This window comes from Ictalurus furcatus, chromosome 12 (genome assembly GCF_023375685.1).
Source record: "Ictalurus furcatus strain D&B chromosome 12, Billie_1.0, whole genome shotgun sequence".
In the NCBI taxonomy this organism is placed as follows: domain Eukaryota; kingdom Metazoa; phylum Chordata; class Actinopteri; order Siluriformes; family Ictaluridae; genus Ictalurus; species Ictalurus furcatus.
The window spans coordinates 4,558,361-4,570,582 of record NC_071266.1 but is presented as its reverse complement, the minus strand read 5'-3'; positions in this window follow the sequence as shown (position 1 = coordinate 4,570,582).

Below are 12,222 nucleotides of genomic sequence, written 5' to 3'. Positions count from 1 at the left end.
GCTCATCCAGCCTTAGTAATCACTTCAAACAGCTCTTTATATGGTTGAGAGCTGCTCTCTGTTTTGGCACACCCTTTGGCTCCTCAGAGTCAGAGAGGAATTTTTATTTATTTATTTATTTATTTTTGCTTTCCATAGCAGACGGAGGAGTTATGACGCGGAGAGCCGGACCCAGAAGACACAGCAAGCGATAGAGCAGCTCTCGTCTCTGGATCCTCTTTCAGATCCATACAAGATCCCCAGGACCTGATCCACAAGGCTCTGAAACATAACTCCCTTGGCGAGTGGAGCTGCCTGATTGTAAGGCATTCACAATGCGCACAGTCAGACCTCTTGAGGGCTGTCTTGGCATGCTCCATCCTTAGATACTTCACACAGAAAGTGTGTCACTCCTCTGCCTGAGATGAAATGGGAGCAAGGTGTAACTTCCTCAATTCTCTCTCACTCATACTTTTCTCTCTCTTTTTTTTTTGAATGGACAGAAAAGTAAAGAGAATTTTCTTTCTTTTTTTTTTTTTGAAAATATAGAGAGGAAATAAAGAGTATTTTTGTGAGCATTACACAAACGACCGACATGTAGTCTCGCTGAAGATAATACGGCTGATGGCACGGTTCACAGGTGCCATTTTTATATCATATGAGACGCTTAATTGCCATGTCACCTGATCACGGCAGGCATATAAATAGGCATGATGTTACACAATCTTCAGATACCGGACACACGCGAGGGCGCTTCCCACAGAGTGGAGCTCACGCAACGTTGAGTTCTTTTTGAAAGGGACCCCTCATAGTAATGGTTTTAATGGTTATAGTGGGAATTGTATTTTTTTTTAATGGAAACTGTAATGGTCCCTGTGTGTCTCTACTGGTAATTTGTTTCCTTCTATTGGTGGCACGTTATGTCTATTAGGTACAATTAAGGACCAATAATGGTCTAAATTGTTGGTTTGTATAGGAATTTGTGGTGGAAACAATTAACATTTCTGTGATGGTTTCAATTGTTTTTTCAGCAGGGTAGCAAGATATAAATTGTGCATGTAAACTTTTCTAGCATCTACATCTACATCAGGCTATATTGAAAATGTACTTTGTTCAGTCCTCCTGCAGCAGGGCATAAATTAGTTCACCTGTAAAAATATGAAAGCTCTTTGTATTTATTACTTTGAAGTGTATAATGTGCCTACAAAAAGGTTGCATATGATAAATTAGAAAACAAGGAGCAACTGCACACATTTTATTATTATTTAGAATACATTATCAGATTTGATGTGAAACTAATAAAGTAGTATGAAACATGCTAATGGCTAGCACCCAACAGATAAAGCCAGCTAATTTAGTGTTAGTGCTCCATAAAAGGAAATACAATACATTCAGTATGTTGCCTGGATTAGATTTCTAGCAAGTAACTACTGGTTACTAGATAAGTACTAGATAAGCATTAGCCACATAGTCATGGTCCATAGTGTCAAGTCAGACATTGTTCACACAATAGGATGATCATCTGCTCTCTGTCAAGCTCTCACCTTTTCAGATAGACAGACAGATTTTCTGGATAATCATGGAACATGCCCTGCTGAAAGAGCTGATAATAACACCATATTCAGTGCTTTTTGCCCATTGTCAATGGAAGGAGCAGTGGTAAATTGTTTTGAAATTTTATACACCTGTAAGCTGCATTATCTCTTATTCAAGAACCCAGAAGTATGAAAACAGCCAAAATTAATTATCTTTAGCCTGAACTAGATTATTCGGACTAGATTGTTTTTCCATGGCGAGGTGAGGTAATGCAATTATTCCCAGTGTATCCCTGGGATTTTAGGCCTTTCCAAATCTGTCGTATCTGTCATTTTTACAGAATATGTTTCCACATTTGAAAAGATTACACCATCTTTTACCTTTCACAAAAGGACCTGTAGAATCAACCTCAGGTAATATGTACTCACTGGCCACAGGAACACCTGTACCCATTATCCAATCAGCCAATCATGTAGCAGCAGTGCACTGCACAAAATCATGTTTCAGAGCTTCATGCTTCAGATAATGTTCACATCAAACATCTGATCTGGGGAAAATGTCATCTCAGTGACTTTGCTTATTGGTGTCAGATAGGCTGGTTTAAGCAGGTCTGCAGGTAGAAATGCCTAGTTGATGAGAGAGGTCAGGGGAGAATAGCCAGACTGGTTTGAGGCTATAATAACCCAAATAATCATTCTTTACAACTGTGGTGAGCAGAAAAGTATCACACAACACTTAGAACCTTGAGACAAATGGGCTGCAACAGCAGAAGACCACATCAGTTTCTACTCCTGTCAGTCAAGAACAGGAATCTGAGACTACACTGGGTATAGGCTCACTGAAACTGGCCAATTTCTTCAGCTGTCCAGTTTAGGTGAGTCTGTGCTCACTGTAGCTTCATATTCATATTGTGAATGTGAATCCCACCCATTCGTATAGTACTTCTAAGAAGAAACTATATAAAAATCTATAGACACATTAATTAAGCAAGCAGTGAACTAGGTAGGGTTTTCCTCCAGGTACTCCGGTTTCCTCCTCCAGTCCAAAGACATACATTGTAGGCTGAGTGGCATCTCTAAATTTTTCATAGTGAGTGAATTGGTGAGTGAGTGTGTGCTTGATTGTGTCCTGCGATGGGTTAGTACCCCATCCAGGGTGTCCTCTGCCTTGTGCCCCGAGTCCCGTGGGAGAGGTTCCAGGCTCTCTGTGACCCTGTGTAGGATAAACGGAACAGAAAATAGATGGTTGGATGGATGGATGGTTGAACCAGGTAGCAGGAATATCGGTCCAAAAAAATCTACACAATGATGATGTAATGAAGTAGTACACTGATCAGGGGCATAACCTGGCCTGGGCATTGTGAGCTTTAGCCACAAAGATTTTTTCTGTAGCCTCAAATAATTCTCCACTTGGAGTGTTTTGTAACTACGTAACTGAACGTCAGTAAACGAAGACGCCAGTGTTATAATTTTGTATCTTCAGTGAACAGAATGTTGTATTTTATCTTCAGTGAATGGAGGTGAGACCAATCAGACAGCGTTTACAGGAAAATACATGGAAATACTCATGTCTTATTGGCTGACAGGTCTCAATTCTGCCAAATGCTAACTAACACAGTCGGTTAGCGTGAGGGGAAAATGGATATACGTGATTTTTCTTACTAGTAAAGGGGTTGAAACTGAAACACTAACATCATTTCATGCTGAGCAGGACAACAGGGTGTGTAAATGTCTATATGAGTTCCAACTTACGTGAACATGATATGAGCAGAGCATAACGGCAGCAAACGTACTTTGCATGGCACTGTAGCAGCTAAACTCATAGAATGGCAGCTTAGTTGTACCTCCCCATGGCTAGCGACACCAAACTAGCCTAGTCTTGTTTTAGAAAATCTTTTATATTTTATTGGTCTGCAAACAGTGAAAAAACCAGAGGCAAGTTTTATGATCATAAATCATAAAATAGTTGTCCAATTCTTTTAAACAATTAGCCTTCACATGCGCGAAAAATAATGCATGCAAACACTATTTAGAAAAACATCTTTAATGGTTTTTGATGGCAAAGAATCTGGGCTCGGCCCTGGATGAGTAACAGTCCAGTTAATGCCCCTGATGTTGAAAAACTTTGGCTTGTTAGTTAGTGGAATTTCAATAGTTTCACCTCTATTAATCCAAGAATTGAAAAACAGCAATGCTCTAAAATATATGGTATTTTATCCAGCCAGTGTGCCAGGCAAAATGATAGTTTATACACATGAGCTGTAAGGCCTTTGGATGCCCTGGCTTGTCCTCCTGCATCCAGACATGATATCATACTTGCTAAACTTGACTCAGCAGATGAGTGCAGGCTGCAACAGCGGCTGATTACATGCTCGTTATGTGCATAAAGCAGCGTTAGGAGGTGTCTAATGCAATTACCTTCCTCTCTCCATTTCAATAATGCCCTCGCTCGAACATATGTGTCGGCCATTCACCGACACTAAATCAATAAGCGTGGTGTCACGCCTGCGTGTGGATGCTCTGCCATGCATCACTGATGCTGCTGCACAGACTGAGATTGACTTCTGCTAGTAAAGGTTTTAGGTGGGGCTGTTGGAAGCAATTAATGATTTTATAGCATAAGATATAAGCATGCTGTGTGTGTGTGTGCATGTGTGCGTGTGTGCGCGTGTGTGTGTGTGTGTGCGCGCGTGTAAGCTCATCTCAGCAGCTGCAGTTAAATGACCTCCAAACATCAAGTTAGGCAAACAACTACAATCACAAACTGCTCAGCAACCACGAATACAATAAGAAGCAAAGAGTGACAGATGGATGGAAAGATGTGAAAAGTGAAAAGTGAAAGATGGAGTCAAGAAAAAGACGAGAATGACAGGGAATGCTGTGTGTGTGTGTGTGTGTGTGTGTGTGTGTGTGTGTGTATGTATGTGTGTTGGGGTGCGTGTCAGGCAATAGGTGCACATTTCTGAGTCTGTGCCTCATAGGCCTCATTAAATCTCTCTCTCTCACACATACACACACACACACACACTGTAGCACTATTATTATTATTCCCTCCTATTAGCTGTAATTAGGTGCTTATTTGGCAGGCGACCTCACCACGCACCATGACCCATTAAACATACCATACTCACTCTAACTGCAACACACAGAGGGCCTGATGCAGGCCCCGCTCTAATCTACAGGTTCAAAATGCTTACTAAGGCATGCACACACACACACACACACACACACACTTTCCTTTCTCAACCCAGTGCTAAAACATTCAAATTATTGATAAAAAAACCCCCAAAACACAAAAATTCTTTCTCACTGACCTCTAAGCTGGGTATTAATTAAATATAACTTTTCCAGTTTCACCTCCTCAATATGCTTGCCCATTGTTGATCTGAAATGTGTTAAAGGAAATATATTAGTAATCTTGAGTACAACACTGTAGCTTCAAGGAACAAGGTTTAAACAAAATTTCCTGTGCACTAGTTACCTACGTGGACAGGAAAGCATTATTCTGATTGAATAGATTCTGTGATCTAAATGAATACAAATACACATATGAAGAATAGGTGCAAAATTGTATTATTTATTTATTTTTAAATAAAGCTTGCCAGGAAGGTTGACAAGGCATCTGGATGAGACTACAAGTGAGCTGGAAGGTTTTACTCTCATACATTCAAACATGGTGAGACAAAGACAATGTACATTTACAGCCAGGAGGCACTCAATTCTCCATCCATCCATCTTCTACAAGGCGGGGTACACCCTGGACAGGGTGCCAATCGCAGGGCACACTCACATACTACGGACACTTTGGACACGCCAATCAGCCTACCATGCGTGTCTTTGGACTGGGGGAGGAAACCAGAGTACCCAGAGGAAACCCCCGCAGCACAGGGAGAACGTGCAAACTCCGCACACACAGGGCCACGGTGGGAATCAAACCCCCAACCCTGGAGGCATGAGGCGAACATGCTAACCACTAAGCCACCGTGCGCCCTCACTCAATTCTTTCTATTCTTAATTTGTTTGCTCCGACCAAAACACTGGCTTACTTAGCTCCAAAAATATACCCTGCTTCTGACCCAAAATTTACAAAAAAAATATGCTATTATTTATAGAGTCGCCACTCCATATATCACACACAGACCACATGCTGAGCACAGGGCAGTATATCTCTGCTGGGAGTTATAACCACTTAATTAATTTAAAATATATATATATATATATTAACATGTATATTCATTGTGCATGTTTATTGTAATTTTAATTTTTTTTAAGAACATTCTCCATCGTTATGGATTGAAAATCATATGAGCATTATAATGAAATGCTGCTTAAAGCACCCCAATTTGACTCACAACAGCACTGTGTCCCAGTTTCCCAGTACATTTTGATAGCATGGCTAGTATACTTTCCAGATTTTTTTCTAAAATGCAGCAAAACCCACCCTAAAAAATAAATACATTTGAACAATTATGAACTCGAGTGATGTAGGTGAGAAAATGTACAGTAGTTTAATAAAGCTATGAAAAAAGTTATGTTTTATATAAAAGTCATATTTTAAAGTTATGTTCTTCACATTTCTATTTGTTGTTATGATTTGGAAATGGAACAATTACTTCTTATTCCCAGTAGTCAGTGTTTGTGTGTATTTCCAGGGGCAGACTGGTAATAATGGGGGTTACATTCCTATTTTTGTTTGCCATCTAACATATCTAACATCTAACATACTACTTGTATTGTTCTCTGCTTGATATATCGCTTTGCTTGTATTTCCTCATTTGTAAGTTGCTTTGGATAAAAGCGTCTGCTAAATGAATAAATGTAAATGTAAACATATAGCATATTTCAGACTTCATACTTGCTAAGTGTGATGAGTGAATTCCTATGACGTGAATAATTCAAGTTTATATATAGAGAGAGAGTGTGTGTATGTGTGTGTGTGTGTGTGTGCGTGTGTGTGTGAATATTGATCAAGGCCTGAATACTTCAAGGTTCCTGAACTTTCCATATAATCTCCACTCTTCCATTTTTAGTCTAAGTGATGGAGAAAGCAAAAGTCTGAATCCATTATTATTTTTTTATATTAAAATTATATTAAAATCTATTTAAACAAATGACATTTCATAATCAAGATTACATCATATGTCCAGTGAGGATAACACTTAAGACATACTGATTACTGTTTCAATTAATATGAGGTGCCAGGAGATTACATTAATTATTAACACTATGTGGTAGGGGCAATGCATGACATCAAAACAATAAACATGTTGCATCTGGTTATTCAGAATATATTTTAAAAAGTATTTTTCAACTTCATACACTAATGTTTCCAACAGCTAAAGGAAAATATGTGTGGTGGACTGGGGAGACCCATTAGATGTCACTGTAGCTGGAAAACAACAAACAATTACTAATAATATATTTTTTTCCTGCCTCTAAACATGCTGTGACAGCTCTACTTAAAAATACACAGTTCTTCAAAACAACGAGGAAATGTTTTTGCTAAGTTTCTACCCTTGTTTAGGCTCCCTCGAGGATCAAATTATCCACAATGCACCGACACCATGACTGACACTCGAGATCTAACCCTAACCCTAGCTGTAATGTTTGAAGGCTAAAAAAAATAGGAAATCACTAAACAGAACAAAACGTACTGACTTAATCAACGACTATTTCAGCACTGCTGTAAGCGTGAACAGAGATGAGTTGAGTCAAGAGCAGTGATGAAGCTCGTGTTTAAATGCCATGACTGATTTACCTCCGGAATTGAAACTAGAAAGCCTGAACTGGATGGTGCTCATGATAAATGTGATAAAAATGAATGCTGTTTTTTTTTTCTTCCATAAATAGATTAAGGAACATGTAGAGGTAGGTGGGGTGTTTGCTTGGGATAGCATTATAACTTAATAGTATTCATTCCAACTGAGTTAATATAGAGATGAAAACTGGAGTAATTAATCTTGATTATATGTATATACATATACCAAATTCTAATAATCTATAAAGGTTATATATCCTATATAATATTCCAAATGAAATGACTGATGGATGGGAAGGACTGATGAATAGACTAATAATCTGTAGGCTATGAATAAATCAGGAGTGGAGCCAGGATTTTTTTTTTTTTTTTGCAGGTGTGGCCAGTCAGTGGCCAGCAGTCACTCTGGGGGTGGCACAGAAAATGTCACTATACAAACAAAACAAATGTGTCCAACCTTAAAATACTAGGATATTTTACAGTACTGCTATAATTTTCTATATTTTTGCATAAACATGACCTAAAACATCATCAGATTTTCATGCACGTCCTAAAAGTAGATAAAGTGAACCCAAATAAACAAATGAGACACAAATTTTATAGTTGGTCATTTTTTTAATGAGGAAAATGATCCAATGTTACATATCTGTGAGTGGCAAAAGTATGTGAACCTTTGCTTTCAGTATCTGGTGTGACCTCCTTGTGCAGCAATAACTGCAACTTTTTGGTCCTGGACATTGGCTTCAAAACTGAAAATGGAAATCGTGTCATCATTTACTCACTCTCATATTGTTCCACGCCTGTACGACTTACTTCTGTGAAACCCAAAATGACATGTAAGGCAGAATGTTAACCTCAGTCACCCTGGTGACTTGAGACTAACATTCTTCTGAACATCTCCTTTTGTGTTTCATGAAAGGAAGTCATTATGTTCAAAATGTTCAGGTTAACTTATGGTGCTGTTAGAACAAATAACCACATAGGACCTGAAAGTCGATGTCATAATATATTCAGTCAATCAAATCTAAATCATGAATATGATTTCTGGTTCCAGAGCAAATGTGATATCTCCCAAAGCTGCAAAAGCATAATTTAAAAGGACCAGAAAAGCCTGGCAACTCTGTACTGAATTGAAATTTGAAATTATTTTAAGTTAAAGCAAGGTTTCTTCTTGCTTCTGTTACAGAAGAATGATGGAATACAGTATCTGTCTTCCTTTTCATTTTGATTTGTCTGACTAATGTACATACAAAAAAAACAACTCATGTTTTTGACCCATATATCAACTTTACTGCTGCAACAGGTTTTAAAGGGGTCATATTATGATTTTTAAACGTTAATTATGTTGTTTATTTGGTGTTATAGAATAGGTGAACATGCTTTAATGTTCAAAAAGCGCATTATTTGTCAAATACTGTACATTATTGCAGTACCTCTATTCCCAGGTTGCCTGAAACGCTCCCATTTCACCAAAGCCCCTCCTACCGAAAAGCCCAGAGCGCTCTGATTGGTCAGCTGACCCATTGTGTTGTGATTGGCCAAAAGCTTTGCATGTGTCAGAAAAGTAACGCACCTCAGCTTTAGCTTTTGCCTCCAAAACAAGCTCCTAAGCAACATGTCGTCGGATTTACCGTATCAGTTCGAGCCCGATTCAGAAAATGTGGACGATCAAGCAGAAGCAAGTTCATAAACTCGACTTGAGCAGAATGTTTCACAGTGGTAAGTTTTTATTTTGTAACTATCTCACCTTTCAGATATGATGTAAATTTCGACCCTGCCGGTGGGACTAACTATGCTGTACACAGCTGCTGTACATAGGTACTCATGTAATATATATTTGGAAAGCTAGGATTCTTGTGATTCGATTGATATAAACCGTTTCAAGATACAATCAGAACTGCAGCTACAATCAACATCTCTGCCAGACCACCAACATATAAACACACACTTAAAAAAGACTGAGGCAACTTAGCAAACTTTAGCTAGCACTTTAGCAGAGGTCTACAACTGAGCCACAACACAAAACTCTGCATTTGAACAGTCAATAGCAGATACTTCATAGAATAATCAAACACACTTACAGGTTCTGATTCAGAAGCACAAGATTGTCTGAGCGTGTTTCCGGCTTGTCGTTGATTTTGTTTCCAGTTTCTCCCTTGATTAGTTCGTCTATGTATACCCTTCGGTTTCTGTTTTAAGTCACAAATTATTGTATCTGCGTTTTGCCGCCAATACTCTACCGAGATCTATTTTGTGTCAAGCTCTTCATAATTTTTTATCCTGTTTTTTCTTCATGTTTGTGATTCTGTTTTTGCCTAATTGAGTCTGTTTGTTTATTGCCTGACCCTGTGCCTGTTAATAGTTTACGTCTTTGCACTTCGATTTGGATTTGTCTGCCTGCCTTTCAATAAAGCCATTAACTTTATTAAATGCAATTGCAACTGGGGTGGCCAATCAGGCTACAGTCCAAGGTGGCCTTGGACACCCCCTAGCTCCGCCGTTGGAATAAAGGCTTGTACAAAAATAGAATTTTTTTATTATTATTATTTGTTTGTTTGTTTATATAGTTAGTGTCTTTCAATTGAGTGTAAAAATGCAACTATCTCCTTTTTCACTTCAGGGTAACCAGATTTTAAAATGTTAAAACTTGCGGTTTAGAAAAAGTAAAACATATTTCCGTTCTCCACAAATGTATTCTCAAATACTAAATATCAAATTAATGCTGTTGTATGTAGTTGTGTTTTTTTTTTTTTTTATGTAAATGATAAAGTGAAATAATACTCGGCAGTGGACTCAGTTTTTTCGACCCTAATGTAGATACACATATATATCGAAACTAGCCAAGGCTGAAATGTTACCAGTCTACACCTACACATCCGACAACACTCAGTGTTGTGTTGAATTGACGTCTTACAGTGCTCAAGCATGTCCACCTACAGCAACAATGCGGTTATTCAAATTAGGACATTTTTGCTGCGCATCACAAATTCCTTTCATGAGCAATATTTACAGTAGCTGCCATTTCTCTTTGAGAGGATAAGAGGGGGAAGTAATTAAAAGAAAGATGTATGATTGGCATACACACATTAATAAATGAGTTCTGCCATGTGTGTAAGGTAGCAGGCGAGTGTTTGCTATGTAAACAAATGCCGGGATGTGTTTGGCGCTGTGTACGGAGTTCAGATGGATCCTGACAGCTCTTCGGCTTTCGGAGCTTTAATTAGAGAGCCTGGGGTTTTGGAGAGACATACAGTACAGGGAGAAAGACAGAAACAGAGAGAGAGAGAGAGAGAGGCCCACCAGTGCCCCGTTACTTCTATCCACTTTTTTTCCCTGCTGCACAGCAATAATTGCAAGCAGGTGCACTGCACGCAAACGTAACAGAAATGTTTCTTATGAGAGAGATGTGTGTAGAAATACATATTGGAGCTATTACTGGGTCTGATTTGGTGGAGCCCTGACACCTTTAGTGGTGTTACCTTTCAAGAACAGGGCTTATTCTTTAAATTCTTTGACTGAAGTTGTCACATGGTGCATGCTGTGAGTATGACGGAGAACATGCATTAAGTTTCTAGCACGCATGCACACTGTGGTGAGTACAGCTTCTCTGAGATGTGGCTTTTCATCGCATGACCGTCTCAATCTTCCATCGAAGCGTGGGGCCGTCGGGTTCCACCACCTGGGACAAATGGAACAATGAAGCGACGTTACACCTCAAGCGATGATCGAAATCGTCCCTTTTTGTGATGTAAACAGGCCTCAAAACGCAGCACAAAAGGCCACGCTCATTCCCAGTTAAGCTTTATTATCTCTCTCCGATTTGGTCCTGAATAGAGGCCTTTCTTCCATTTTAATTAGCATCATAGTGTCAGTTTAATATCAGCAAAGCTTGGCGCGTGAGTGAGTAGCCCTCACAGAAAAAGAGAGAGAGAGAGAGAGAAAGAGAGAGAGAGAGGGATGGGGAAGAGGGGGTGACTCTCCTCATGCTTGTAGATGAACGCCGCTGCAATTATGCCTAACAATGGCGCTCAGACACACCGCTATAGATTCATTACCTTTAACAACCCTCCTTGCCTTTCAGTGCTTCTCCCTTATCGCATGCTTTTCTTCTCTTTCCCTCTTCTCTTATTCAATAGACTCATTACTGCACAACCTCCCCTTCCTATGAACACACCTGGAAATACACACACACTGACACACTGTGACCTGAATGGAGAGATGGGTGAAATGTGTTTGTAGGCTAATCAGTTTATTCTTGTGTTAAGTGTCTCAGAGAGCTCAAATTTAGGATTTACTTTATTTTCATGTTTTGTACAGATCAGTATTTGCAGATCAGTATAAGCCCTTATGGTTACTTTTCTTATTTGAGTATAAAAATTTTATGGTGCAGTTAACGAGTCAAGCTTTAACAAGATTGTATGAAAATAAAGAGTAATAAATATATATTTGTTTAAATTCATATACGGTAATACTAGTGAAACTAGCTGTCTTTCTACTTGGTCTTCATTCTGATTGGTCAGAAAGTATTGGTTAATTTTCTATAACAGCAGCTCTGACAATACTAGTGCTGGCTGTAATTCAAATATTAATGAGCTTGTTCTATAATAACATTATAGTAACCATTTCTATAGTAACAACTCATTCACAGGGACTTGTATGACAGGCGATCTACATAATCTAGGCCTATTAATAAAAGAAATATATAGTCATGACATGAATTTTTCTGTAAGTCTTCTTCACTTTTTTAATTTTTTTTTTTTTTTTTTTAAATTTAAGATTGAGGTAGAGGCTGCTGAGGAAATGACTGTACATACAGTATATAGCTACTAGAATGCGACTAATAACAATAACTAATTTGCCTGGTGGTCTACAACATTAAATGTGTATATTAAATGTTATAAATGATGAAATATTTCTCAAAAAAAAAAAATGTAATCTTTGGAAAATCAT